Source organism: Salmo salar, chromosome ssa21 (assembly GCF_905237065.1).
Source record: "Salmo salar chromosome ssa21, Ssal_v3.1, whole genome shotgun sequence".
NCBI classification, from domain to species: domain Eukaryota; kingdom Metazoa; phylum Chordata; class Actinopteri; order Salmoniformes; family Salmonidae; genus Salmo; species Salmo salar.
Genome location: NC_059462.1, coordinates 9,432,186 through 9,458,988, shown reverse-complemented (window position 1 = coordinate 9,458,988; position 26,803 = coordinate 9,432,186). Strand labels below are relative to the sequence as shown.

Sequence of the window (26,803 nt, the reverse complement as noted above, 5' to 3'; positions counted from 1 at the left end):
ATTGTTTTTATTTAATCCATTTTAGAATAAGGCTGTAACAAAATGTAGAAAAAGTCAAGGGGTCTGAATACTTTCCGAAGGCACTGTATGTCGCAAGTAAAAGCCCTGGGTGGCGAGATGATACAATTCCAAGTCTAGAAGGTTAAACTACCCTCCGACTTAGGAGATCTAAAACTTTCCTTTTTATTCTATGAGTTTTATTTACCCATATAAAGTCTTATGACTGAGTATACTTTTTTATATATTGTCTTCTGTGGGGTAATTGGTATTACCAAGAATAAATATGAAAAAACTTTGGGAGCCATGCCATTCTGAAGAGGTGTATTCAACCTGTAAGATTTTTTGGAAGATTTTAATTAGATCTGCTTTCATATTGTTGACTAATGGGATAAAGTTATTTTTATACATTTGTTGTTTGTTGTCAAGCATTATAAGTATTTCATATTTTTTGTGGTCCACTTAAAGGATTGCTGTAGATATTTACTATTTATCTTTTTCCTATTGCTATTATTTGCCATTGCATTTTTTCCACGTTACTTTTACGTAATGAGATTTTTTTGTATTCTTAAAATATTTTTAGCCGGTGGGGCATTTTGTTTTCAATATTGGTCAGGTATATCAGGAGATCTGCAAATAAGTTTAGTTTATATTCATGTATACCAATTCTAACACCTGTTATGTTTGGGTCCTGTCTAATTATTTTTGCAAGTGGTTCAATTGCCAGTGTAACAGGAGGGGGGAGAGAGGACTTCCCTGTCTTGTGCGCCTTTTCTAAAGCAATTTAATCAAATAATGTATTATTTGTGTATATTTCTTGCTTTAGGACATTTATATAATATTTTATTAAATGTTTTTTTGTTTTTTGCTGGAAAGTTGAAAGCTTTCAAAGTGTTGAATAGAATAGGCCATTCAAGACGGTCGACAGCCTTTTATGCATGAATAGCCATTATTGATAAATCTGTATTTTGTTTTTTAGTGTATTAAACTGAAACATGTTTTTATATTTGTTTGTGTCTATTTTCTTTTGCCATTATATTGCTTGTGAGCTTTGTTAATATTTTATTGTCACAATTTATTAAACTTATGGGTCTGTAATCAGCAGGGGACTCTCCAGATTTTCCTGGCTTTAATATAACTGAAATAACTGTTTAGGAAGCACTGAATTGAGTGACATGTGTATTGTCATTTGTGTAAATAGTGGCACTACTTTGTCCCATCCATTCCTGATGCTTTTCTCCACGCAAATGTTTTAACAGTGTCTAATATTTATACTGAACACAAATATAAACGCAACATAAAGTGTTGGTCCCATGTTGGTCCCATGTTTCATGAGCTGAAATAAAAGATCCTAGGAATGTTCAATACGCACAAAACGCTTATTTCTCAAGAATTGTGTGCACAAATTTGTTTACATCCCTATTAGTGAGCATTTCTCCTTTGCCAAGATAATCCATCCACCTGGCAGGTGTGACATATCAAAAAGCTGATTGAACAGCATGATCATTACACAGGTGCAACATGTGCAGGGGAAAATAAAAAGCCACTAAAATATGCAGTTTTGTCACACAACATAATGACACATCTCAAGTTCAGAGGGCATGCAATTGGAATGCTGACTGCAGGAATGTTCATTTCTCTACCATAAGCCGCCTCCAATGTCGTTTTAGAGAATTTGTCCATACATCCAACCAGCCTCACAACCACAGACCACGTGTAACCACGCCAGCCCAGAACCTCCAAATCCGACTTCTTCATCTGCGGGATGGTCTGAGACCAGCCACCAGGACAGCCAATGAAACTGAGGAGTATTTCTGTCTGTAATAAAGCCCTTTTTGTATGTAGTTAAAATGTATGTAGTTCTTGTCTATTGATGTTCTGTATTATGTCATTCTGTATTGTGTTTCATGTTTTGTGTGGACCCCAGGAAGAGTAGCTGCTGCTTTTGCAACAGCTAATTGAGATCCTAATAAAAGAAAAACTAATTCTGTTAGGATGGGCCTGGCTCCCCAGTGGGTGGGCCTATTCCCTCCCAGGCCCACCCTTGCCCAGTCATGTGAAATCCATAGATTAGGGCCTAATGAATTTATTTCAAATGACTGATTTCCTTATATGAACTGTAACTCAGTAAAATCATTGAAATTGTTGCATGTTGCTTTTATATTTTTGGTCAGTATATTGTTTGGTTATCTCTGTTTTTAGTGATACATTGTTTATGCTGATAATTGCTTCAAGGTTGTTGAGTCTAAAAAGGCTGTAGGATCAGTCCAACTGCTGTTTAATTTTGATTTATGTCAATGTTCATAGAAGCTTTTAAAATTGTAATTAATCGTGTTGTTTCTAATTAACGCATTTGTATCTTTATCTTAAAAAATTATAACTGGTTTGGCATGTACAGAATTCATTTTGTGAGGGCTGCCAGATGTTTAGCAGGTTTATTTTCAATGAAGTAGTATGCTTTATTTGAGTTTAACCTTGAAGTTGTTGGCTCTCTTCAAAAGTTAAGGATCATAATCCTGCTTAAAGTCAGAAATTGTATTTTCTTCTTTACCTTGTAAAGATTTTTTATGGGCTTTCTAAAATAGCGATATCTTTTATTTCAATTTCTAACTCAGATTTAATTTTAACAGTATGAGATTATCATTCCCTTAATGCATCCAAAATTATATTGGGTCGGCATCCGAAATTATATCAGAGTCAACGTCTTTTCACCTTTTTTTCGAACCAAAAATTAACCTAACTTCAGCGTCTGAAAAATAAAGCAAATTTTGCTTACCGGGTTCATATTTTTGGGAACACTGAAAATTAGTTGACACTGTTAATCAGTCAGAGAAAATTTGGATTCAAATGAAATTAAGAAAATTGCATTGACATAGAGTGTACTGAATTAATGAAGTGTGGCAGGTAGCCTGATGGTTAGAGTGGTGGGCCAGTAACCGAAAGGTTGCTAGATCGAATCCCTGAGCTGACAAGCTAAAAATCTGTCGTTCTGCTCCTGAATAAGGCAGTTAACCCACTGTTCCTAGGCTGTCATTGTAAATAACAATTTGTTCTTAAAACTTCTCTGGGCTACGTGGGACGCTAGCGTCCCCCCCGTGGTACACACTATCAACAGCCAGTGAAATATCAGGGCGGCAAATTGAAAATCTCAAAATTCAAATTTCTCAAACATACAACTATTTTACACCATTTTAAAGATACACTTCTCCTTAATCCAACCACATTGTCCGATTTCAAAAAGGCTTTACGGTGAAAGCATAAAGTTAGATTAAGTTAGGACAGAGCCTAAACAAGAAAAACCACACAGCCATTTTCCAAGCAGGAGAGGCGTCACAAAAACCAGAAATACAGCTAAAATTAAGCACTAACCTTTGACGATCTTCATCAGATGACACTCCTAGGATTCAATGTTACACAATAAATGTATGTTTTGTTCGATAAAGTTCATATTTATATCCAAAGAAAAACATTTTATATTGGCGCGTGATGTTCAGAAAATATTTTGCCTCCAAAACTTCTGGTGAAGGAGCACAACAATTTACAAAAATACTCATCATAAACGTTGATAAAATATTAAACTGTTATTCAAAGAATTATAGGTAAACATCTCCTTAATGCAACCGCTGTGACAGATTTCAAAAAAGATTCACGGGGAAAGCACACTTTGCAATAATCTGAGTACAGCGCTCAGAAAACCAAACCAGCAATACAGATACCCGCCATTTTGGAGTCATCTAATATCATAAATAGCATTATAAATATTCACTTACCTTTGATGATCGTCATCAGAATGCACTCTCAGGAATCCCAGGTCCACAATAAATGTTGTTTTGTTCGATAAAGTCCATAATTTATGTCCAAATACTTCCTTGTTGTTTGCGCGTTCAGTAAGCTACTCCAAATGTAGGAAGCGCGCTGAAAAGTTCACAACAAAAAGTCAAAAAAGTTGTATTTACATTCATAGAAACATGTCAAATGTTGTATAGCATCAATCTTTAGGGCATTTTTAACATAAAACTTCAATAATATTCCAACTGGACAATTCCAATGTCTTGAAAAATGTTATGGAACACAGCTACCTCATCACATGAATGTGCGCCACTGAACTCATCTCATTTTCTAAGTCACTAACTTCCCGGCATTCTTGTTCGCTCTCTGTTCACTACAAAAGCCTGAAACAAGTTTCTAAAGACTGTTGACATCTAGTGGAAGCCTTAGGAAGTCCAAAATGAACCCTAAGTCACTGTGTGTTAGATAGGCAATGACTTGAAAAGACTACAAGCATCAGATTTCCCACTTCCTGGTTGGATGTTTCTCAGGTTTTTGCCTGCCATATGAGTTCTGTTATACTCACAGACATCATTCAAACAGTTTTAGAAACGTCAGAGTGTTTTCTATCCAAATCTAATAATATGCAAATATTTGACTCTGGGCCCGAGTATTAGGCAGTTTACTCTGGGCACGCTTTTCATCCAAAAGTGAAAATACTGCCTAAAAAGGTTTTAACTGACTTGCCTAGTTAAATAAAGGTTAAATATACATATGAACAAAAAGTGATAGTGCCTGAGAAGCTAGTGTTTGGAGGATATATTGGCATGGGTATTGTTAGGCCTGAGACAAAGTCAAACAAGATACCACAACCCAGTTGTTTGTTCTAAATGTTCCATTGCCATACCTTGCTTACTAGCCAACTATGGCTAACTTACAGTCACGTCAAAAAGTGCAGCCAGAATAACAACAAATTAGCTGCAAGTGCATTTGTTTAAGCTGTTTTCTAGTGACATTTATTTGGCTACATGCATAACAATGAGCTAATGAGGCGCGATTTCTCCTGGCATAGAAAATGTGCCCATTCCTCAGGACACTGTTGTTCAGAGGAGTTAGCCAACCATACAGCTAACACAATCACTTCAAACTAAAGCTGGAAAGATTGCAAACTAGGTGCACTTCATTTTACCTTTTTTTAATTGGCATTTCTTTGTATATATATCCATAAAAAATATTCTAGATGATTTCGACTGGCTAAGAAACACTGCTGCTTCTGTATGATATGTTAGATTAAAGAATAAAGACAGACACAAATGTCAAGTTCAATAGCCATGTTCAAGCATTGGACAAGTCTCTACATACGGGGTCTGGGGAACAGCCCAAATAGTTGATTCCCTATCAACTGGACTCTGTAACATCCTTTTCAAAAGAAAGTGCAAACATAACAGCACAACATTAAGTTCTTAACAGTCAAGTCGTAACAAATGAAATTGTCCGTTACGCCAACCATGACACAGGGCTCAAGTAGCTTGTTAGCACTGGGGATGTAGTCTTCAGACATCTGGACAGAAGGCGTTGCGCTGGGCTGCTGTCCATGTTTTCGGTCGGTGTGTTACTAGACTGTAAAATGGCTTTCCAGGGGTCATTGCTGCCTTGCGTAACATACTTTTTGCAATCTTGACAGCTGACTCTGCCTTACCATTTGCCTTTGGGTGCCTTGGAGAGGAGGTCAAGTGGTCAAACTCCCATTCTGAGGCGAAACGCTTGAACTGTGCAGTGAATTGTGGGCCATTGTCCGTGATGACCTTGTCAGGCTGGCCTTGCCTTTCAAACTGCGCCTTGCAGTGCTTTATGACCATCTCTGCAGACTGGTGAGGGAGCAGTTCAATTTCCCAAAATTCAGAGTAGTGATCAACAATTAGAAGATAGTCCTTTTGTCTGTTGCTGAATAAATCCATGCTGACGATTTGCCAGGCCCTTGTGGGCAGTTTGTGCGACATCATGGTTTCCTTTTGCTGTTCATGAGCGTACTCGATGCATGTGGTACAGCTGCTGACAAAGTCTTTAATTTCAGTTTGCATGTTTGCCCAGTATATGGTTTCACGTGCCTGGCGGTAGCATGCGTCACCTCCAACGTGACTGGAGTGTATGCGGGTAAGCATCTCTGGATGTAGTGATATGGGGATAATGACCTTCTGACCTCTGAACAAGGTGCCATTTTGCACACTGATCTCATCTCGAAAGGTTCAGTATTCTCTCACTGTAAAAGGTGTCTCCTCTTTCAGGTACGGCCAACCTGTGAGAACCATGGACTTCAGTAACTGTAGGTGTTCGTCCTTGTCAGTGTGTTGCCTAATCTGGGCTAAGCGGTGATCTGTGACGTTTAAGTAGTCTGCCTTGATCTGTTGAACATCTTGCTGTTCCTGCTGTAGTGAACAGATGGCATGCCACTGATATGTAGTGCCTCTGCCTGCACATTGTGCTGTTGCCCTGCTCAGTGTGTCGCTGATGTACATCTTTTGTCCTGGCTTGTAGACAACCTTCAGGCTGTTGTTTTGGTGAAGAGTTCTCGACCATGTAAGTAGTGATGGAAGCGCTCGCAGGAGAAGACGATGCTGAGGCACTCTTTCTCAAGTTGGCATAGTTTTGTTCGGTGGGGGTGAGCGCTCTCGAAGCAAACGCAATGGGCTGGCCTTCCTACATAAGGCAGCATCCATGTCCACTTTGGCTGGAGTTGCTCTGGATTGTGACGGGCTTTGTAACATTGTAGTAGCACAACACTGGCATGGATGAAGCCAGAGATTTCATCTCCTGCACTGCGGCCTCGTATTTGGGTAGCCAGTGCCATGGAGTGTCTTTGTCCAGCAGCCGGCGCAGAGGCTCACAGACTGCTGATAGGTGTGGCATGAACTTTGCAAGATAGTTTGTAAAGTCGATGAGATGCTGCACTCCTTTGGCATCAGACTGGTTTGGCATGTTGAGGATCGCTCTGAATTGTGGCCATGGAAGTGGATGTCTTTCAACTTGAATTACAGTTTCTTCAGGCCAAGGTGCAGCTTAACTGATCGGCAACGCTCCATCAGTGCCAGGAGTTTCACATTGTGGTCGCGTTCTGCCTCTTCGTTTCTGTCAACACAGCCTAGGATCAGGACATCATCAGCGATGGGTTCAATGCCCTGAGCCCAGCCAGTAACTCGTGCTGCTTGCGTTGGTATACTTCAGGCACCAAGGAGACACCAAACGGGAGCTTGAGCCAGTGTTTCCAACCCCAGGGGTCCAGGAGGTAGTCATGAAGCTGCTTTCTTCATCCAGCTTGAACTGCAGGAATGCATCTCTGGCGTCCACCAAGGTGAAAATCCTGGCCTTGGGAAGCTTGTAGAGGACATCCTCCAGTGTCGGCATGATGCAGTGGGAGCGTTTCAGTGCTTGGTTCAGATGCTTTGGGTTGATGCAGTCCCTCAGCTTCTCTGGCCTTTGCACTATGACCATATTGCTGATCCCGTCAGTTGGTTTCAGTCACAGATGTTGTGGCCATCGGCCTCATACTTGTCCAGCTGGGCCTTCACAGCCACTTTATTGCAATGGGCACATTGCGAGGAGCACACTGGACTGGAGTGACGTGCTCATCCAATTCAAAGTGTACCTCCCCAGGTACATCGTCATATCTGCTGAGCAGTTGTTCTTTGGACAGGGGTCCTTGCTGGACATGCTCCACGATGTGCAGGTCACTTGGTACGGTGAACTGCATCAGTCTCAGGCGTTCGCATGCAGAGCCTGAGAGGAGATGATGTTCGCTGGTTTTCACAATCTCAAACTCCAGCTTGTATTTGTGTCCCCAAATAACCCATAGAGCTCATTAGCTCTCCTGAGTACAGCTTTAGTCTAGTATCGTTGGGTAAGAGATGTGTCTCAGGTGCCAGATTGATTTTGAATTTGTAGCTCATAACGTTGCACGTAGCAACATAATCCAGTTGACTTTGTTGCAGTTTGTTGTGTAATCGTAGTGTCACAAACCATTTCTTCCCTCGAGTGTACAGCCCCAATGGATTCATGCATTAAATGTTACTTTCACTGTCCTGCTCCGAACACTGAGCGATATCATCAACTCACCTCTTATTTTGCTTTTGAGACACACCTTTGCAAAATGATTATTAGTTCCACAAGCTCTGCATTGTTTTCCACAGGCAGTGCTCTTTCCCTCTTGCGTGTGCATTTCCACAGTATTTGCATGCTATGGGGCTGTCTGTTTTCACCGTTCTGGTGAATTACTCTGCCTTGATAGTTTTTTTCTGAATGGTTTGCCTGGCAACAGCGTGAAAAGTATCAGCGCCTGTGCTTGGGGTTTCGATTTCCATTGCTCTCATTCTCATGTCAGTGACTTCGGCAGTGCGGCATATTTTAATGGCAGTTACTAATGTTTAGCCTCTCTCTCTTAGTAGACGCCGGTGTGTCCTCATTTGCAATTCCCAGTACTATTTTGCCACAAATCAGTTCATCTTTAAATCCCCCATATTCACAAGTAGCGGATCTTTCTCTCAAAAGGGTTACAAAATTGTGTACTGACTCACCTTCTTCCGGTTTGCTGCTTCCAAAAACGAACCGCTCGTAAATGACGTTCCTGGCGGGTTTTAAGTCATTCTCCAATACATCCAGTATGTCTTTTGCATCACCCTGTTGTCGTGCTGTGAGGGTGAGATTGTGCCAGTAAATGTGCCTGCATTCGCTGCCCATTAAGCACCTCAGAGTTGCCACTTCGACCTCGTTGGGTTTTTCATGTAGACCAGTCGCCGGCGCATAGTTCTCAAATTCATCCCTGAAGTTGTCCCAATTAGTTTACCAGTCCCCTGTGAGAACCATGGGTTTTGGTGGCGGAAGGTTCGCTGCCATAGTGATGGAATAGGTCTCTTTGCCTTCAGCCATCGAGGTAGGTAGTGATGCTAGCTAGCCAGCTAACAAGTTGATCAGTGGTGTGACTAATGTTAGCAGTAGGAAACGGCGTGTTTGCATATGGAATGTAACTGTGCCTATACTGTACTTAGCTACAAAAATAACAAATGTGTGGTTTCCGAGCCACTTTTGATAGTGTTTCTGTATGATATGTTAGATTAAAGACAGACACAAATCTCAAGTTCAATAGCCATGTTCAAGCATTGTACAAGTCCCTACATACGGGGTCCAGGGAACAGCTCAGCTAGTTGATTACCTATCAACGATACTCCGAAACAACTGCCTGCCTGTCTCGTCCTGACACATTCATTGCTATGGGACAGCTGGAGATAGAATTTGAATATTTAAACAATGTTGCAAAAGTCGAAGAGACAAACAGCAAGGTTAATACAAATCTCTGCTGTTGAAAACTAAACGTTAGTCTAAAAGAAATGTGAGAATGTCTAGATGGTTTTATAGTGGAGATAAAGATTATAAATTGCTTGGCTGGGCTGATGAGACAGTGGATTGTGCAGTCAGATGGAACAGCGTAAATAGGCATTTTAACGTCATAGATTTAGCGGGTGCGAACTTGTGGAATAAGACCCCTTCTGGAATGCGGTTTTAATTCATCAGCATTCAGGATTAGACCCACCCATTGTATAATGCATCATAAGGTAAGAGCTGGAATTTGTTCTGGATGCTCGAAATGCAACATATTTGTCTCGTGTGTTGACCTAGCAAATTAGCTGGCTAGCATGTGTACACACTGCAATGCGCAGCCGATGCACTACTTGCATGTGCATTGGCCAGGTTTAGATTCAACATAGCTAACTGTTTCTTAGCAAGACAAATCGTTTTATCAGCAAAATGTTTGTGTTGTGAGAGGCTGGTCTTGGTTGAGGAAATGTAGGCTAGCTAGGAGCTGTTTGTGATGAAACTGACATCTAGCTGCATATGAAGCTAGCTAGCCAGTTTGACTGTATCATGCCAGAGTAGCTAGATGAGCAATTCCCATTGCATGTTTTATAAGTTAGCAGCGTGGCAGTTTCTCAAAGCTCGGTGTTGATTATGAACTTTACTTAGCTAGCTAGTTAGCTAGCTATGCTTTATGGAAGAATGTAGCTAGCTAGGATATATTGTCAACATTGAGTTGTTGTTGCAGGATCTATAACGTTACAGCTATGTCACAGTCTTGTTGGCAGGTAGCTATGTTAGTTGGTTAGCTAACTGTCTATAATAACAGCCAAGGAAGATTGCTAGCTTATTAGTTTGTGCTCTAATTTATACACAGATGACTTCAGCCATATGAAAAACCTTCCATAGAAAAATATAACCAACTAGCTAGCTTCCTTCGCTTGTAGCTTCCTTCTCATCCAACTGGTGTTAGCTAGCTGGCCAGCTACAGCTGCTAGCCTGCTACTAACTGGCTGGTGCTGTTGCGCAGTAACCGAGTTGCTTGTCCCGATTAGATAGAACTCAAATTCAGAATTGGCTGAAAAGATGATAGCATTGTCAGAAATGTTACAAAAAGGTAGCACATCGTTGATTCTCAATTAGCATGTGAGAGCGATAAATTATAAATGTAAATCAAAACTTTTGACCCTACAAACTTATTCAGTCCAAAAGGTGGCAAGTCTAATGGTCACTTAATGGACGCTGTAGTCTCGTTCTTATCCGATGCTTAGATATTGAGATAACAATTTCCCTATGCTAACAACCCTGTTAAAAATCTGGTATGTGGTTCTCGTTAACCTGTTAGGGCTAGGGGGCAGTATTGACACGGCTGGATAAAAAACGTACCCGATTTAATCTGGTTACTACTCCTGCCCAGTAACTAGAATATGCATATAATTATTGGCTTTGGATAGAAAACACCCTAAAGTTTCTAAAACTGTTTGAATGGTGTCTGTGAGTATAACAGAACTCATATGGCAGGCCAAAACCTGAGAAGATTCCATGCAGGAAGTGGCATGTCTGACAATTTCTTCCCCTTCTTGATTATCTCTATCCATTACAAAGGATCTCTGTTGTTACGTGACACTTCCTACGGCTCCCATGGGCTTTCAGAAGGTGGCAAAAAGCTGAATCGTGGCTTTGCAGGCTCTGGCTGAAAAAAAGTAGCGCGTTTGGGTAGTGGCTGGTTATAGGGCTGTGAGACTCAGGCTCGTGCCCGCGTCGACCAAATGCTTTGTTTTCTTTCCTCTGTTTACCTAAACGCAGATTCCCGGTCGGAATATTATCGCTTTTTTACGAGAAAAATGGCATAAAAATGGATTTTAAACATTTGTTATTGAAGTAGCAGTCCTGGGAGTGCATTCTGACGAAGAACACCAAAGGTAATCAAACTTTTCTAATAGTAAATCGGAGTTTGGTCAGGGCTAAACTTGGTGGGTGTCTAAATAGCTAGCCGTGATGGCTGGGCTATGTACTCAGAATATTGCAAAATGTGCTTTCACCGAAAAGCTATTTTAAAATCGGACACCTCGATTGCACAAAGGAATTCTGTATCTATAATTCTTTAAATAATTGTTATGTTTTTTGTGAACGTTTATCGTGAGTAATTTAGTAAATTCACCGGAGGTTTGCGGGGGGTATGCTAGTTCTGAACGTCACATGCTAATGTAAAAACTGTTTTTTGATATAAATATGAACTTGATTGAACAAAACATGCATGTATTGTATAACATAATGTCCTAGGGTTGTCATCTGATGAAGATCATCAAAGGTTAGTGCTGCATTTAGCTGTGGTTTTGTTTTTTGTGACATTATATGCTAGCTTGAAAAATGGGTGTCTGATTATTTCTGGCTGTACTCTGCTGACATAATCTAATGTTTTGCTTTCGCTGTAAAGCCTTTTTGAAATCGGACAGTGTGGTTAGATAAAGGAGAGTCTTGTCTTTAAAATGCTGTAAAATAGTCATATGTTTGAAAAATTGAAGTTTTTGTATTTTTGAGGAATTTGTAATTTGCGCCACGCCTATCATTGGATATTGGAGCAGGTGTTCCGCTAGCGGAACGTCTAGATGTAAGAGGTTAATGGCTGCAAGGCTCATGACGAGAGGCGGGGAGTATGTTGTGTTTCTCCTATCAAGGTGATTTGCAAATTTTCATCTACATTGGCGTCATATTGAGTTAGGTATGATGGTAGGGAAATTTAAAGTTAACATTAAGCTTCAACCAATCTGATAATTTAGGCTATGAGGAAAAGGGCAAGCGTTATTAGCCTAGTACATAGCAGATCAGAAATGGGTCATGACAAAGCCGTAATTACTGACGGTAATAGTCATAACATTTGGTACAATTATATTATTATTTATGCGGTCCTTTCCACTGGCAAGGCCTACTGAAAATGACCACCTCACATCTGACCAACCTAAACAAAAACCCCAAAGGTTAATTTAAAGGGGCAATCTGCTGTTCAAACAATAACAAAGCAGACACCCCACCACTGTTTTGGTAAACTACTGACCATCCATTATATCAAAATTATAGTTTTAACCATGTTTTGAGGCTATACAGTGTTTGTTTACAATTACATTGTTTATCAATTTTGGAGTAAAACAAGCTTAGATTGGGGCTCTGGTGGGGTATGACAGTTGAACTAACCTCATGGAGGCATTTCTAAAAGTTATATTCTTCAAGAATAAAAGGGTATATATCATTAACTGAAAAGTCCAAAAATGGATGTAACAATCACAGAATTGTAATTGTAAAGATCCGAAACCAATGTGCCTCCAAAACCAATGAGTCACGTGTAACACAACCTTTAGTGTGTTCCAGACAATGTCAGCTCTGTGATAGTATGTATGAGCTAATTGCAGTAAAATGTTGGTTCATTGACTCACTCAACAATCTTTCCCAGTCACAGATATTTTCCTTATACCTGTATGCAACTTAAAATTATGCAATGATTTAATTTAAAAAATTTTTTTAGAGTTTAATCTTGTTGGATAGGAACCAAATGAATCTCTGGAAGTATCTACCAAACATTTACAGTCTAACTACAAATGTGCGAGACATACATTTTAATGTCAATTTTGTATAATTTTTCTGTCTGTGTTGCCAAGATCAGGTGCCTGACAATATAGACTATAACCTGGGTCACCACTTCCATCTAGTGGTGAACACCATCGGTTACTAGACCATCAGGGCTCCATGTCATGTGACACATTTGATTTCATCCCAGCATGTTTCCTCTTGTATTAGCATTATGTCTATGTGTTTGTCACTGTTATGGATATTCTGTGTATTGGCAATATACATAAAAAAGGATAGGACAAATAGTTTACTATTCTTAAAAATGCGGTGTGAAAACGCACCATACTACTGGTTATTAAACGCAGTCTTAGTAGGGGCATTATATAACAGGTTGCCTCATATAGCATTATCAATTATCTTTTTGCTCTATTATCCCCTGCAGAGGGAGCGCTCAGTCCAAGAGCATGAACCTTTGACATGCAATTATGAATGACCTGGAATTTACCTTTTTATGTCCCATGTCCACAACAAATTCAAGGAAACGTACAGTATTATACTGAGCCATGAGTGCATGGAACTCCCTTCCATCTTATATAGCGCAAGTGAATAGCAAACCTGGTTTCAAAAAGCAAATAAAGCCACACCTCATGGCACAACGCCTCTCCCCCATGTGACCTACTTGTTATGTGTATGTACTGACATGTACGAGTAACTAATAGATGCACACACACTAGATGTTCATGTTTTTAAATGCATGTAAATTGTAAAATCTTTTGTCTATAATGTCTTTTTCGTTATCTGTCGGATCCGAGTAAGACTAGCTGTCGCCATTGATGTCGACTAATGGGGATCCAATTGTTTTTTAAATGCCTTAGTTGATAAGTGCCATGTGTATCTGCACAAGGTTACAATGCCATCATTTTAAAGCTTGTGGATTATGGATCCATGGAGATGGTTCATAATCATAACACCAAGACCTTTCTAAAAAAGCATTATACCTAGCTTGAAATCAGCTAATTTATCATTTTTTTTAATGCACGGACTCTGCATTTAAAATACAATAGGCGATATCGATCAAAGAGATTGTGAAAGCTCAGAGGCTACAATAAGATACTAATCTTATTTCACAAAATAAAGGAAGATCCTTGATTTGCGAGAGTTCACTGAATTAGTTGGATCTGCTGGAATTCAGGACAAGTGACCTAGATCAGGAGTGTCACGCTAGGATGTTAAAGGGCTGTACGAGTGCTGCTGTACTGTGGTTTGTTTGTTGCTTAATTACATTACCAAGTCAAATGATTCACCCACTGTTGGGATTTATTGTGAGGACAACCATGATAGGCCCTCATATGCTCAGATAAATAAAACATCTACTGTATGGTGACCAGGGTAGAACATAACATTGTAGCCAATGGTCATAGTGGATTAATACACACCAAATGATCCAATATAAAAAAATTTTTAAAAGAATTAACACTGTGTGTTAAATCAACACTGAACGTGTGGAGTCTGTAGACCCATATACACACCGGAACAGTGTTAAATTAACACACTGCTTAGTGTAAAGCCTTATTCAAATATTTCCCAGAGTGCCTTTCGAGTAAATTGTAGAGTTTACCACCCATGACTGTATTTGTTAGTAACAGAGATATCATTGTTGCATCCATCCATTTTAGGGTCCTTTGGACTTCACCAAGTGAGATGCTAACTGAATATGTAAAAAAAAAAAAAAAAGAAGACGTTTAACACAGTACTGCAATGTTGAGACAGGCAGCCCAATTCTGATCTTTTTTCAGTAATTGGTATTTTGACCAATCACATCAGATCTTTTCACATCAGATCTTTTTCAGCGCTGATCTGATTGGTCAAAAAACAAATGAGTGAAAAAAATATCAGAATTTGGCTGCCTGAGTAAACACAGCCTATCATATGTAATTCATAATTTGAGGGCCTAGTTTTACCCTAATAAAGGGGCCTGAAACTCATACACATCACTTTGAACCAAAACCACACCCATTATTATCATATTTGCATGCATGCTCTATTGCAGGTTGATTTTTTTGAATTGTTTGTTTCAATATCCCTGTTTGTGCATGTACATTGATTGATTTATTGAGTAATTAATTATTCTTAATTACTACTAAGAATAATGAATTACTACTATTTAATTATAATTAATTACTACTCAAATATAAATTACAAAAAATGTCTAAAGTAATCCAATATGTTACTTGGACTTATTGCACCCATTACTGAAATGCTTGTTCCAGTTTAGATGCTTTAGATAGTCCCATAGCATAGTCTTCCCAACCCTGGCAGTCATTCTAAATAAAGGTTGTGGGTGAATAAAAGGTTTAGATAAAAGGGGTACAAACACATTTCACTTTAGTGGTACCCTGTAAGGTCATCCTTTGTAACTTTAGCTATTACTGCATAATTGTATCCCAGTTCATATCTCAACCACATCAGGCCTGCAAGTAGGGTTGCAAAATCCAGTGACTTTCCCAAAATGCCCAGATTTTCTAAAAATGCTGGTTGAAGGATTTCAGATTTCCTGCTTCAGTTTCCAGGAAAATTCCAACCAGGATTTGTGGAAAACCTGAGAATTTGGGGAAATCAAACCAACTTTTATTTGTCACATGCGCCGAATACAACAGGTGTAGTAGACCTTACAGTGAAATGCTTACTTACAAGCATTTCACTGTAACCAACAATGCTTTAAGAAGTTGAAAATTAAAGTAACAAATAATTAAACAGCAACAGTAAAATAACAATAGTGAGGCTATATACAGCAGGTACCAGTACAGAGTCAATGTGCGGGGGCACCGGTTAGTCGAGGTAATTGAGGTAATATATACATGTAGGTTGAGTTAAAGTGACTATGCATAGATAATAAACACAGATTAGCAGCAGCGTAAAAGAGGGGTCTGGGTAGCCCTTTGATTAGCTGTTCAGGAGTCTTATGGCTTGGGGGTAGAAGCTGTTATTAAGAAGCCTTTTGGACCTAGACTTGGCGCTCCGGTACCGCTTGCCGTGCGGTAGCAGATAAAACAGTCCATGACTAGTGTGGCTGGAGTCTTTTTAGGGCCTTCCTCTGACACCGCCTGGTAAAAAAGTTACCCGAATTTTGCAACTCTGCCTGCAATTCCCATTATAATGGCTTGCTAACTGATGTGTAATTCCTATTGGATTCCATCCAGAGTTAAGATATTCAACAGCTGGAATTTTTATTCACCTGCAACCTGCATTCAGAATGAGTGCCAGGGTTAGGAACATTGTGAGGAGACTACCAAAGGCATTTAAACTGGAACAAAAATTTCAGTAACGGGTGAAAAAAAAACTAACTGATTGGATTAGTTTAGAAAACTGTATGCTATTCATCTTTGTGTAGCATAAGAAAAACCCATAGAGTCAATTGATGCAGTAGTGTGTCAGTCTAATTAACATAATACAATAATCCCCATCAAAATCAGTCTGATTATGCTAGAGATGGTTTTTATTTTATTTAATTTTTCATATCGACCGCATACACTGATTTCGGCCTTCCGCATCTGCTGTGGTAGGTTTGTCAGACCAGGAGACATCCCAAAAATCGGTCTTCCCTCTAATGTACCCTGCACACACAACCCATGTGGAATTCCGGGTCTCTGGCAGCAGTTGGAACCGGCAATCTGCGGTCAAGAACACAAAGTTCAGCTAAGCCTATGCTGCCCTTCAGTCCCTTTACTTATTGTCCCTGACGGAGACATGGATCACCCCAGAGAACACTGCTACTCCAGCTGCTCTCTCTTCATCTGACTATGTTTTCTCTCATAGTCCGAAAGCATCTGGTTGTCGCGCTGGTGGCATGGGTCTACTCATTTCTCATTAGTGGAGATTTTCTCTTTTCTCCATCTCTCACCTGTCCATCTCCGCATTTGAATTCCATGCTGTCACTGTCACTTGTCCACTCAAGCTTAACATTATTGTCATCTATCATCCACCAGGTGCCCTTGGGGAGTTCCTCAATGAGCTTGACACCTTGATAAGCGCATTTCCTGACGATGGCTCACCGCTCTTCATACTTAACGACTTCAACCTCCCGACGTCTGCCTTCGATTAATTTTTTTCCAACTCTCTCTTCCCCTCCTTGCCTCTTTTGACCTTACCCTTTCCCAATCCCCTTCAACTCACAAGGCAGGCCATATGCTTGACCTCATCTTTACTAGAGGCTGCTCGCATACTAAACTCACTGTAACCCCCATCCAGGTCTCTGATCACTACTTCGTTTCCTTTTCGGTCTCCCTTTCCTCCAACCCTAACCACTCAGCTCCTACCCAGATAAATGCGACGTCGCAATCTTCGCTCTCTTTCCCACTACTCTCTCCTCTTCTATCCTATCATCTCTCCCTTCTGTTAAATCCTTCTCCCTCCGGTCTCCTGATTCTGCCTCTTCGACCCTACACTCCTCCCTTTCCACATCCTATGACTCGCACTGTCCCCTTTCCTGCCGGCCGGCTCGGCCCTCCCCTCCTGCTCCGTGGCTAGTTGACTCATTGCGAGCTTACAGAACAGGACTGCGGGCAGCTGAGCGAAGAAATGCAAGAGAAAGGTCTCTGTTATAGCCATCACTCCGGTTGTAATGCCAATAGTGTCCACAAGATGGCAGCAGTGTATGTGTAAAGTTTCAGATGGATTACTTAGTGTGAAGTCCCCATGTACATTTGGGCAAATTGTGAAGGAGACATTCACATTCATATTCCATTTTTCTGCAAGAATATCATCAAATCTGTATACTTGGACTTTGATGTAGCTTTCCAAGTATTAGTAGCCATATTATAAGTTCAACATTTGCAAAACAACCAGTTTTCATAACTTCATAACACTGAATATCCTTATACTTTTTGTCCAAAATGAAAATGCATGCTGTCGTACAAGGTTAGAAGCTACATTTTATGACATATACATGGTTCCGGGTACTCCCGTAAAGCCCGGCTCATTGGCTATCTAGCTAGCTTTATTTGACCCCGATTGGTGCTTATTTGACAAAGATACAGTCGTTCAAGAGATGGCCAGCCGCGTCATCGGCGTGCCATGAAGGTGTCGCTCTCTGACCAAATATGGTGTCCTATAGGATATACTACACCCCTAATGAAATAGTGAAGTCTTGTTCCTTCTAGGATCTCTGAGGAATAGATACGAATGTGATTTTACTCGTTGAAACAACATTTAGGGTGAGATTTTAACAGATTTCTTTCTTTGCAAATTGAACAAGTGGAAATACAAAATCAACCCTGCATGCTATATGGACATATCTAACAAAATGACACTTCATGTTATCTCTGGGACTCTTTGGATGATAAATCAGAGCAAGATTTCAGAATGTAAGTACACATTTCACCTTCAGAGGGGAATTTATCAAACCTATAGCATTGAAAAAAGTGTTTTGTTGTTAGAAGCTCTCCTCAAACAATAGCATGGCATTTTTTTGAAGTAATAGCTACTGTAAATTGGACAGTGTAGTTATATTAACAAGAATTTAAGCTTTCAGCCAATATAAGACACTTCTATGTACCGACATTTGTTGTTACTCTAAAATCTGCGATCTTGATATAACGTGCTGCATGACTTACAACTGTCCCGTTGACGGAACACCGATCCTTAAGATGATTTATTTTTAATCCTTCTCCCTCTCACAGGCAATTTTGTCAACCATTTTGAAAAAAAAGGTTGATTGCATCCTCTACTCATTAACTCAGTCTATTGAGTCCACTGGTCTCACTCACAAAGAACTACCCTATGCCTTGACCTCTTTCTCTCCTCTTTCTCTAGATGACATCCTGCAACTAGTGAGGTCTGGCCGCCCGACAACCTGCCAGCTCAACTTCATCCCCTCCTCACTTCTCCAGATCATCTCTGGAGACCTTCTTCACTTCACTGAACAACTCATCCCTGACCACTGGTTGCATCCCCTCTGACTTCAAAATGGCCCGAGTTGCTCCTCTCCTCAAGAAATAAACACTCGACTCATCTGACATCAAAAAATATAGACCTATATCCCTTCTTTCCAAAACACTTGAGCATGCTGTCTCTGATCAACTTTCTCGTCATCTCGCTCAGAAAGATCTTCTTGACCCTAACCACTCAGGCTTCAAGACAGGTCACTCAACCGAGACTGCTCTTCTGTGTCACGGAGGCTCTCTGCACTGCCAAAGCTCTCTCCTCTGTTCTCATCCTCCTAGATCTATTTGCTGCCTTTGACACCGTGAACCATCAGATCATCCTTGCCACCCTCTTAGGGCTGGGCGTCTCAGGCTATGCACACTCTTGGATTGCATCCTAACTGGCAGGACGATCCTAAGGCATCGTGGAGAGGATCTGTGTCTGCACTACTGGTGTCCCCAAGGGCTCAGTTCTAGGCCCTCTCCTCTTCTCTCTATACACCAAGTCACTCGGCTCCGTCATATCCTCACATGGTCTCTCCTATCATTGCTATATGGATGACACTCAATTACTTTTCTCCTTTCCCCCTTCTGACACCCAGGTGGCAACACGCATCTCTGCATGCCTGGTAGATATCTCAACTTGGATATCGGCCCACCACCTCAAGCTCAACAAAACTGAACTGCTCTTTCTCCCGGGGAAGTCCTGCCCGCTTAAAGACTTCTCCATCAAGGTTGACAACTCCACAGTGTCACCCTCCCAAAGTACAAAGAACCTTGACGTGACCCTGGACAACACCCTGTCGTTCTCTGCAAACATCAAAGCAGTGACTCACTCCTGCAGGTTCATGCTCTGCAACATCCGTAGAGTATGACCTTACCTCACACAAGAAGCGGCGCAGGTCCTAATTCAGGCACTTGTCCTGTCCCGTCTGGACTACCGCAACTCGCTGTTGGCTGGGCTCCTCGCTTTGCCATCAAACCCCTGCAACTTATCCAGAACGTTGCAGGCTGCCTGGTTTTCAACCTTCCAAAGTTCTCATGTTACCCAGCTCCTCCACACACTCCACTGGCTACAAGACCATGGTGCTTACCTACGGAACATAAAGTGGAACAGCCCCTACCTACCTTCTAGGCTATGCTAAAAAACCTACACCCCAACCTGAGCACTCCGTTCTGAATGAATCTGTTACACAATGTGTTTCTTTGGGAAAATAAAACGATGGCCAAATTCAATGTTTCATCAAATTATACATATTTTTTTATAAATATATTATATAAAATTGATACCTAAAGAGGTCCTACATTTCAGAAATCAAGTGGCCCTGGGGGTTTTAATTAAGCAATGTACATGCACAAACAGAGATATTGAAATACATATGGTATTGTGTTAACGTTTTTAATTTACAGGGCCTTCGGAACGTATTCAGACCCCTTGAATTTTTCCACATTTTCATAGATTACAGCCTTATTCTAAAACTGATTAAAAAAAAATTCCCCTCATCAATCTACACACAATACCCCATAACGACGGAGCAAAAACGGGTTTTTAGACATATTCAGACCCTCCGGCAGCGATTACAACCTTTCTTTTTTAAATTTGACCCCTTTTTTCTCCCCAATTTCGTGGTATCCAATTGGTAGTAGTTACAGTCTTGTCTCATCGCTGCAACTCCTGTACGGACTCGGGAGAGGCGAAGGTCGAGAGCCATGCGTCCTCCGAAACACAACCCAACCAAGCAGCACTGCTTCTTGACACAATGCACATCCAACCCGGAAGCCAGCCGCATGTGTCAGACGAAACACAGTACACCTGGTCAGCGTGCACTGCGCCCAGCCCGACACAGGAGTCGCTAGTGCGCGATGAGACAAGGATATCCCTGTCGGCCAAACCCTCCCTAACCCAGACGACGCTGGGCCAATGGGGCGCTGCCCCATGGGCCTCCCGGTCGCGACCGGCTGCGACAGAGCCTGGGCTCGAACCCAGAATCTCTGGTGGCACAGCTAGCACTGCGATGCAGTGCCTTAGACCACTGCGCCACCCGGGAGGCCCTAGCGATTACAACCTTGAGTCTTCTTGGGTACGCCGCTAAAATCTTAGTACACCTGCATTTCGGGAATTTCTTCTCTAATGGTCCTTTCAAGCTCTGTCAGGTTGGATGGGGGGCATTGCTGCATGGCTATTTTCAGGTCTCTCTAGATATGTTAGATCGGGTTCAAATCTGGGCTCTAGCTGGGCCACAAGGACATTCAGAGACTTGTCCCGATGCCACTCCTGCATTGTCTTGGCTGTGTTCTTAGGGTAGTTGTCCTGTTGGAAGGTGAACCATCGCCCCAGTCTGAGATCCTGAGCGCTCTGGAGCAGGTTTTCATCAAGGATCTTGATGTACTTTGCTCCGTTCATCTTTGCATCGATTCCGGCAAGTCTCCCATTCCCTGCTGCTGAAAAACATCCCCACAGCATGATGCTGCGACCACCATGCTTCACTGTAGAGATGTGCCAGGTTTCCTCCAAATGTGACGCTTGGCATTCAGGCCAAAGAGTTCAACCTTGGTTTTATCAGACCAGAGAATCTTGTTTCTCATGGTCTGAGAGTCTTTAGATGCCTTTTGGGAAACTCCAAGTGGGCTGTCATGTGCCGTGCCTTTTACTGAGGCGTGGCTTCTGTCTGGCCACTCTACCATAAAGGCCTAATTGGTGGAGTGCTGCAGAGATGGTTGTCCTTCTGGAAGGTTCTCCCATCTCCACAGAGGAACTCTGGAGCTCTGTCAGAGTGACCATCGGGTTCTTGGTCACCACCCTGACCAAGGCCCTTCTTTCCCATTTTCTCAGTTTGGCCGGGCGGCCAGCTCTAGGAAGAGTCTTGGTGGTTCCAAACTTCTTCCATTCAAGAATGATGGAGACCACTGTGTACTTAGGGACCTTCAATGCTGCATAAATGTTTCGGTACCCTTCCCCACATCCGTGCCTCGACATAATCCTGTCTCTTCGCTCTACGGACAATTCCTCCGACCTCATGGCTTGGTTTTTGCTCTGACATGGACTGTCAAATGTCCGACCTTATATAGACAGGTGTGTGCATTTCCAAATCATGTCCAATCAATTGAATGAACCACAGGTGGACTCCAATCAAGTTGTAGAAACATCTCAAGGATGATCAATGGAAACAGAATGCACCTGAGCTCAATTCCGAGTCTCATAGCAAAGGGTCTGCATACTTATGTCAATAAGGTATCTGTTTTTTGGTTTTAATAAATTTGCTACAATTTCTAAAAACCTGTTTTCGCTTTGTCATTATGGTGTATTGTGTGTAGATTGCTGAGGAAATTGTTTTATTTAATAGATTTTACAATTGGCTGTAATGTAACAAAATGTGGAAAAACTTAAGGGGTCTGAATACATTCCGAAGGCACTGTATTTATTATAACATATTCCCATAGGATCTCAATTGGTGAAGTCCATAGGGCTGAAAATGGATGAATGCAACAACCATGTCTGTCATTAAAAAATACAGTCATGGGTGGTAACTCTGGGCAAGGCAAGACACTGGGAAATATTTGAATAAGAATTTAGCAGCATGCTAATTTAACACTGTTGCCATTTGTACAGTCGTGGCCAAAAGTTTTCAAATGACACAAACATTAATTTCCACAAAGTTTGCTGCTTCATTGTCTTTAGATATTTTTGTCAGATGTTACTATGTAATACCGAAGTATAATTACAAGCATTTCATAAGTCTCAAAAGCTTTTATTGACAATTACATCAATTAAATAAATATTTGCAGTGTTGACCTTTCTTTTTTAAGACCTCTGCAATCCGCCCTGGCATGCTGTCAATTAACTTCTGGGCCACATCCTGACTGACAGCAGCCCATTCTTGCATAATCAATGCTTGGAGTTTGTCAGAATTTGTGGGTTTTTGTTTTGTCCACCCGCCTCTTGAGGATTGACCACAAGTTCTCAATGGGATTAAGGTCTGAGGAGTTTCCTGGCCATGGACCCAAAATATCAATGTTTTGTTCCCCCGAGCCACTTAGTTATCACTTTTGCCTTATGGCAAGGTGCTCCATCATGCTGGAAAAGGCATTGTTCGTCACCAAACTGTTCCTGGATGGTTGGGAGAAGTTGCTCTCGGAGGATGTGTTGGTACCATTCTTTATTCATGGCTGTGTTCCGAGGCAAAATTGTGAGTGAGCCCACTCCCTTGGCTGAGAAGCAACCCCACACATGAATGGTCTCAGGATGTCACGTCCTGACCAGTATAGGGGTTATTTGTTATTGTAGTTTGGTCAGGACGTGGCATGGGGTGTTTCTTTTATGTGGTTCAGGGTGTGTTTTGTGTATGTGTTTAGGTAGAGGGGTATTTCATTTATTAGTCCGGGGTTTGTTAGTCATTGTTCTATGTTAGTATATTTCTTTGTTCTATCTAGTCTTTGTATTTCTATGTTTAGTTAATTGGGGTTGGACCTTCAATTGGAGGCAGCTGGTTATTGTTGCCTCTGATTGAGGGTCCTATATTTAGGAGTTTGTTTTTCATTTGTTTTTGTGGGAGATTGTTCTTGTTTAGCTGTTTTGCCTGAAAAAAACTGTCAAGTTCGTTTTGTTTTGTATACGTTGTATGTGTTTTCCTTCTTCACTCAATAAAAAGAAGATGAGTATACATTTTCCCGCTGCGTCTTGGTCTCTACCCTACGACACCCGTGACACAGGATGCTTTACTGTTGGCATGACACATGACTGTGATGGTAGCGCTCACCTTGTCTTTTCCGGACACGCTTTTTTCCGGATGCCCCAAACAATCGGAAAGGGGATTCATCAGAGAAAATGACTTTACCCCAGTCCTCAGCAGTTCAATCCCTGTACCTTTTGCAGAATATCAGTTGGTCCCTGATGTTTTTCCTGGAGAGAAGTGGCTTCTTTGCTGCCCTTCTTGACACCAGGCCATCCTCCAAAAGTCTTCGCCTCACTGTGCATGCAGGTGCACTCACACCTGCCTGCTGCCATTCCTGAGCAAGCTCTGTACTGGTGGTGCCCCGATCCCGCAGCTGAATCAACTTTAGGAGACAGTCCTGGCGCTTGCTGGACTTTCTTGGGCACCCTGAAGCCTTCTTCACAACAATTGAACCACTCTCCTTGAAGTTCTTGATGATCCGATAAATGGTTGATTTAGGTGCAATCTTACTGGCAGAAATATCCTTGCCTGTGAAGCCCTTTTTGTGCAAAGCAATGATGACGGCACGTGTTTCCTTGCAGGTAACCATGTTTGACAGAGGAAGAACAATGATTCCAAGCACCACCTTCTTTTTGAAGCTTCCAGTCTGTTATTCAAACTCAATCAGCATGACAGAGTGATCTCCAGCCTTGTCCTCGTGAACACTCACACCTGTGTTAACGAGAGAATCACTGACATGATGTCAGCTGGTCCTTTTGTGGCAGGGCTGAAATGCAGTGGAAATGTTTTTGGGGGATTCAATTCATTTGCATAGCAAAGAGGGACTTTGCAATTAACTGCCATTCATCTGATCACTCTTCATAACATTCTGGAGTATATGCAAATTGTCATCATAAAAACTGAGGCATCAGACTTTGTGAAAATGAATATATACGACTGTATATAGAAAATTAATATATACGACTGTATATGGGTCCACAGACTTTCAGTGTTGATTTAACAGTGTTCTTTTTTCATAGATTTTTTACTAGAGAATTTGCTGTGTAGTTCCACATTATCCTCAGAAATTGTTCCCATGACAAGTGAAAATATAAGAGTAAGATTATGTTGAACCTTATGTGTGCAATACTTAAATGTGTGCAAACATGTAAGCCACAGTCCTAAATTGAGCCCATGGTGTGGGAACAACTGAGGATGGGCCTACAGTCCCTCCATTACTGGCTTGTCAGCAGCAGCAGTTTTCTGTATGTGTGCTTATATGGAAAGGCTTGGACCAGAAAAGTGTCATTAAATGTCTTCCTCTGGGTAGGGGGTAAATTGGTATAATTGAGGAGCTTTCCTCTTCCTCTCACATTGGCCTTGGGACCTTTCCCCTGAGCATTTAAATACATACTTCTTCAGTAAATCACATCCTGCTGCAACCCAGACAACTTGATCACTTGACTTAATTTTTCTTAATACAGTGTACTGTGCCGTTTTATTCCAGAACCCAGAACCAACTATGTCCCCCCACCTCTCAGATTCAGTAGTTGTGCTAACGGACATTACATTTATGTTAACAGTCTCTCACAAGAGACTATGTGCTGTTTGACCCAAAAAAAGGGATTCTTTAGTAGAATTGCGAAACAATTCCCTACTCAAAGGGGTAAAGCAAGGACGTGCAGTCTGAGCGTACAGTGTCCTCTGCTGGACCAACTGTTCTGAAAACAACTCTAGTAATGTTCTAAAATAAAATAAAGTATTAAAAAACTGTTGTTTGAAGTCAGCTGAAAATGAACTTAACGACATCTAATAATTTTTGTGTGGGTGTGTAGACAGCATTAAATTTTGCTTGGTTACAATACCGCTACGTCTGTATAAGCAGGGCTAGCCATCTTAGTTCCCAAGCTATTGCTTGCTGCAGCACGCACATATGTCTTGATTACGTAAACAACACCTTGATTACATAAACTATTTGATTTAATGAAATAAAAATGTATGTACTACCATATGCATACATATCTATGTTTCACTGTCTATCATCTTCTTGTTGTACTGTATGCTTATCCAAAACATGTAGACTAATTACCTCTTCCTAAATGCATTTCTCAGTCTCCCTTGCCCACACAGTCGATTGTGTGCCTTGACGGGCCAAGCATGAAAATCTAGCTATGGACATTGACCATCCCCTTGCCCTGAGCCACATCACATCCACTGTTGAGTAAGTGCTCTGTCCTATTCAGGGCTGCTGCTGCTGCTGCTGCTGCGGTGTTGTTGCCACAGTCATCCATTTCTATTGTATGAGACTGCCTATTCATCAGGAAGCAATATATCACATATCGGCTGCTACGCACTTTTAACACATGACTACGTACTTCTCAAAATTCTGTAATCGCCTTTTTGGATGTGTGTGCAGACTTGTTTAGATAGGTGCTACCAGAGCAATATTATGTATGTACACAAATCTGCTCCACCCAAAGTGCACAGCTGGCACAGAAGCACATTCAATTCCACATTGGAGTCCCACACTCAATTTTCAAGCATAATTCAGAATTACCTGGCACATTGAAATGTGAATATACTCCTTGGTATGAATATATCCCTTGGGAGGGGATAAATAATGGATAAAGTGTGAGACTATAGTGGGGGAGTAGATCTGAGGGGAGAAGGGCCATAGGTATGAGGGGGCATGGAGAGGAGTGCAGTGTATGAGGGTCTTAGGCACGAGAGTAATAAAGAAATACCATACCATCCAGTTTATACTCCTTTTTACATAAGTAAAGTCCTTTAGCACGCCATGAACCTTGCCACTGCTACACAAACCATACTTTTCAAATCCCATCTGTCTGTCTCCATGCCAATTCTCAGGCCATGTATAACAAACCTACGATGTGGTAATTCAGTGCCACACTGAACAGTCTTACATTTCTACATGACAGTCATTCATTCATTCAAAGCAGCCATCGTGGCAGCATCTTACCCTGTCAGTGGCTATCCACGATTAGGGACGTCAGTATAGATAGCACATGGAGGAATCTTCACTGCAGAGCATGCACTGAGTGGTGGTGCTTAGTGGAGGTGCAACATAGCGCCATCCTTCGTCGCCAGGTCTCCCTTGAAAAATAGGTATTTTGATCTCATTGGGACTAAGATAGAGTTAAATAAAAATTGTGAAGGGTATCCGTGGTAGTAAGAATCCAGCCAGGGAACCCAGTCAAGGGCCCATGTTGAAGCTACAATGAAGAGAAGGCATGGTTTGGTCTTCAAGTCTTCAACAGCTGTTTAGATCCAGGGAGGAATTCCAGGGAAATCCACTGGGAGTCTGAGAAAACAAAATCCACTTGAGGTTCATGTCCACAGAAAATGACAGAAAAGGCTCTTGCAACAATACCATAAACCCATGTGCACCACCATTGCTCTCTCTCTTTCTGAGCCTCCCTCTGCAATTCATTCCTTTATCGCTCTATTTCTGTCCTTGTCTCTGATGCTCACTCATACTTCCACTTCAGTGCCCCCTCTCTTTCTCTTCCTATTCTCAGCTGTGTCTCAGCGTTATGC

At 41.4% G+C, this 26,803-nt stretch overlaps 1 protein-coding gene across 1 annotated transcript in view; it reads right to left on the bottom strand.

Annotated features, from left to right (window-relative positions):
* LOC106581696 (nck-associated protein 5) overlaps positions 1 to 26,803 on the bottom strand; it is a 151,281-nt gene extending 124,478 nt beyond the window's left edge. Inside the window, exon 1 of the mRNA XM_014163934.2 lies at positions 26,226 to 26,803. The gene's annotated coding sequence lies outside the window, so the exon portion shown is untranslated. The remainder of the gene's footprint in view (positions 1 to 26,225) is intronic.